At 34.9% G+C, this 4,944-nt stretch overlaps 1 long non-coding RNA gene across 1 annotated transcript; it reads left to right on the top strand.

The window, feature by feature from the left end:
- LOC107966071 lies at positions 1-3,393 on the top strand. The gene is made up of 4 exons (XR_003306165.1): positions 1-40; positions 771-2,273; positions 2,355-2,755; positions 2,892-3,393. It is a non-coding gene; the product is annotated as an uncharacterized LOC107966071 (long non-coding RNA).
- Positions 3,394-4,944: the final 1,551 nt, after the last annotated feature.

The raw sequence follows: 4,944 nt of genomic DNA, 5'->3' as shown, positions 1-4,944 counted from the left end.
ATGACCTAATAACAAAATTAAAACCAAGTTTGAAAAAAAGGTACGTAAATAATAACTTGTTGCAATTGAAAATATATTATCAACTTGAAAGCAATAATTACATAAATTTGTATTAGATTAATTTTAATGATCATTTTTTATACAATATAATTATAATATATTTTTTATACTATACAGTAAAATACACAAAAAAATATTTAAAATTAATATTGAAAATTAAAATGTTGAATCATTGCAGTATTTACAACTTCTATGATAACAAAAAATACATTAATTTATATGAATAATTTATACCAATAACAAGAAATACATTAATTGTAGAATTCTTGAAAAATACATATTAGTAGTAAAATTGAAATACATATTAATATTAATAGTAATAATTAATAATAACAAGATAAATTATGATGACATTTATTTCATTTCTAGATGACAAAATGTCTGATCATAGTTTAAATAATTTAAATAAATCCAGATATATTAACTAGCTTAGTTTATCACAAAACAAAAGACTACTTAAACTATTTATTTAAATTTTTTATCTTTGTATTATCTTTTTTAATGATATTTTATTTATCATGTTAAATCATCCATAATTATATGAAAATGATATCATTTAATACGTTATTAAAATCAATGTTGACCAGAATTTTCTTGTATCAAAAAATTATTTTTAAATTTTAAATTATTAAAATAAATAATTTACTTAAAAAAAAATAAAAATGCATAATAATCGATACTTATAATAATACAAAATTGAATTATTGCAGTAAGGAAAATATCAAGTGGAAAAATACCGTTTCAGTAAGGGATGTTTCTAATGAAATTAATTCTCGCATAATGCGCAAGCACGCATGAATACACATATTTATTGTCTGTGCCTATCCTTGGTATATATGTACGTAGAGAAACGTAGGCGTGAAGGTACTTTTTGAACACAACTTGCTGACATAACAGTGGGTAAGAAACCAACAACGTAGAGTGTTATCAGCAGTGTCGAAGGCGGTGGTTTTATAGCTGATACGTGCCATTTATCGGTCTATGCTACGTTTAGTTAATTAAACGGCAGTGCAAACACATACTGCCAGTGCCAAGTAAACATACACATTACAATCAAACGCGAAACAATTACAGAAAATCGGAAAAAAGAATAAGAGAGGAAAGAGCAGCTCGTGATACGTTGCATGCTCGTTGCGTGTTGAATGGCGCTATGAATATCCATATGTGTTAGAATTTCTCTTTAATTTGCAAGAGGTGGCGCCACTGCAACGTAATCGCGATAACAGATCGAAATTAATTTGAGAATTTACGTTCCTCTCCAGTTCTCTTGTACATCTTTTATTGATTTCGTGTCGTGCGCTTTAAGCAAATATATTTAAAAAATAATAATCTTTATAATTATTATCATTATTATCAAATGTTTTATTAGTTGCTATTTTTTATAATATAAAAAAAAATAAATAATGATGCATATTGAAATTTCATACATATTTTAACGAAGAAGAAGAATATGTTAAAAAATAATTAGTATATGTTAAGATCTGATATAAATCCAAAGAGATCATCCAAAATGATGGGAAAAGTATAGAACAAAACCGAAGGATGATGCAGCCAGGAAGAAATTCCTGGTATATCAGACCATGTGCATGCGGTAGACTTTGACGATCCCTTAAGTGAAATATCATCGACAATCATTCACGTGAGATCTTTATCGGCTGGTAACGTGATCTCTGACCCTACCAAACTCGGGAGCAGTTTTATGCGAGCTCCCGCGGCGCGTGAATATACACCCAGTGGGTGCTGTTGCCTCGTCGAGGAAGAAGATCTGGTGAGATCGCTGGAAGATCGAAGCAGGAATGTAACGCGGCCCGTGGGCTTTGGGATGGTTGGAATCACAGAAAAGTATTCGGTCGGGTTCGCGTGGAAGCCACGGCATGGCGTTCTGTACGCAGGAATGCGACTGCCAATAAATAAGCTTCGGCATTTCGCGCGGGATTCGCGCGTCTTATCGAGCCACTCGGCCGCTGCTGAGGATGGGCTACTTCCGATCCAATCGATCGAATCGATGCTTCTTATCTGTGTACAACTGTGTTGGAGTAAAGAGCTCTTTCATCGGGGGGAGGGGGGAAAAAAAATCTGATCCTTTTGAAAATTATGCGAAAACGTTCCTTTTGCTGTGAACAAACTTGAGCGTGAGCGCGAATAAATTAATGACGTACCGTAAAGAAAGTTGTGTTACAACATTTTGTATAGCGATATTCACATTTTAAGAGGTAAGAAAGAACAAGTAAATAGAGTTATATTGCTATTGCTATTGAGCTATTGAATAAATAACAGTTGAAATATTCTTTCAGAAATTCTGTGATGGATAAAAATGATATAGTAGTATATTATGCAAATATAATGTATTAATTAAAAGTAATAATTACTATTGAATCACTATACATAAATTAAGTGTGTGAGGCGAAAATATGTATGAAGAATATATATATATATATATAAGGGAATAATTTATTTATAGAACAAATAGAAACTATTTTATAAAAAATGGAAAAATAGAAAAACAGAAAATCATTCTAACATTCTACAAACAAAAGTATCAGGATTAAGAATATAATCTACTTTAATTACTTAAATTTATTTTAATTATCATGCATCATATTCATGATTTTTTTAAGTTTTTGCCAAACTATTTTATAGTCACTTTTTAAACAATTATAATAATATACAAAATGGAATGAATACAATTGGAATGGTAATAAGATTTTTCAACTTAAATTCTTTTCATTTTATTTAATGCTTATTGTAATAAAGTTTTTCGCTAAAAATATGAACAGGAATGTTTAAAATCAGGATTACAGCGGTTCTCTCCTTCTTTTTTTTTCTTTCAGATAGGAAACGAACCGACGTTTCTGGAAAGACACCGGCACATTTCGAAAGATGATAATTACGCTTTTACGGTACACGGCCAAATCTACATTGTGTCTACGAGGCGAGTCCTCTCGCGGCAAGGCATAGGAAATCGCGCAATACTTTTAGGCTCCCCGGTACACACATTGCGAAAAAGTGAAATGTGTTGTACCATTGCGTTTCCATTGTTGTGTTATGGAAGAGACGTAAAACGGGGCAAGGTTGAATCTCTGATTACTTGAAAGACTTCTACATTGTACAAACCAGCCCCGAATTTTCTAAAATCTAAATATCCTAATCTCTTTATATTTTAAACTCGTTAGAAAAAAAAATTTTTGAGGTCGATTTTTTTACAAATTTCAACTGAGAATTACGATTATTTTATTCTTTATTAAGATACAATTAGAAGAAGAGAATTATATTAAAATATTTAATAATAAAACATATCCAAACATTGGATAAAACTGACTAAAAATAAATTAAAAAATTCAAAAAAGATATGTGTATTTTCTCCAAGCTAATAATCCAATTCGTTTCATAGTTTAACAAAAAGTACAATTTGTCGAAATTAATGTTTGAAAAACCTTCGTTTTAAAAACCTTGGAAAGAGAAACAATGTGATAATCTGTAATCTGTAATCATAAAGGTTAGGAAGTACGTGAAGAACTGTTGGAATCACCGATTAAAAGCAAATCAAATCACGGCACCTGGTTGGGATTACCAGTTTATGATGATTCGAATTGGCTTCGATAATCTCATCCAACAGGGAAGTACCATTATAATAATAAGCTGTTGCATATGTGTATCTAACAAGATTGCGCAATCGTTGCCACACACACAATCGCGTCAACCGATTGGTATCAATGGCAAAACATCCCGAGGACAAAAAGCACGAGGAACAGGTAGGATCGATGGTTGAATTACACTGATGAAATGAAGAGGGAAGATCGTAGAAGGAGATAAAATTATACGAATAAAAGAGTGGAAGAATCGTATAGCGAGGCGGACCCAAAATGACTGGCAGAAGCGTTTGAATGGGCTCTGGTTGTTCGTACTTGGCCGATTCATACCATTCCACCAAAGTGGTGCTCACGGTGACGAGCAAAAGAGCAATTTCCCATTGTGAAAATCCGCGTAATACGGCTTTGCTTCCCTGAGCACGGGAGAACTAACCTTCCGTCTCTCTCTCTCTCTCTCCGTATTATATCTGGTTTAATTACATTTGTCATTTTGCGAGTGCGGTGTCTCATTACGAAGAAAGTTCGAGATTTAACTCAACTGCTTGCGAACCTAGGTGGCCTCTTTCTGGTAACGGCACTAACCAACCAGACAGCTAACAACAACAACGACGAAGGAACGAACGAACGAACGAACCGACGAAGGAACGAAGGAACGAAGGAACGAAGGAACGAACCAACGAACGAACGAACGAACGAACCAACCAACCAACCAACCAACCAACCGACCGACCGACCGACCAACCAGTCATGAGCCCCCTTTTACCTTACGTATAGCCCTCCGCGTGCCTCTCTTCGCATCGCCGCTCTAGATCTTCGGATAAGAGCGAACACCATTTTAGCGGTTCCTTACACACCAGACATCCGTTCCCTTCCTATATATACGTGGCTACGGAGAGAACTCGCTGCATTTTCTCCGCGCGAATGTGTCAAGCGACTGGGAAACAGACAGAGACAGAGAAGGCGGATCGTGGAAGGCTGGTGGGAGGGGGGAAGGGAGAGATGGCGGGCAGAAAAGGACAAAGAGATCGGAGGGAACTGGTAAGGGAGAGAGGGATCGATAAAGTGTGAGAGAGAGAAGTGAAATCGGAGAGAGAGAGAGAGAGATGTATAGATATATTATAGCGGGAGCGAGAGAGATATAGGGAGAGATGGGCATGTCAGTCGAAACCTTCTAATCCCACATACAGGTGCTTAATTCGTTACGTGAGAGCGGAGGAAGCAGAAAACGGGATACTGTACCGTTTTCTGTGATAACGAATAAGGGTTTTCGTCCGTTCTCCTCTTCTCCTCAACC

This window comes from Apis mellifera, linkage group LG1 (genome assembly GCF_003254395.2).
Source record: "Apis mellifera strain DH4 linkage group LG1, Amel_HAv3.1, whole genome shotgun sequence".
Lineage (NCBI taxonomy): Eukaryota > Metazoa > Arthropoda > Insecta > Hymenoptera > Apidae > Apis > Apis mellifera.
This window is presented reverse-complemented; position numbering and strand designations above follow the sequence as displayed.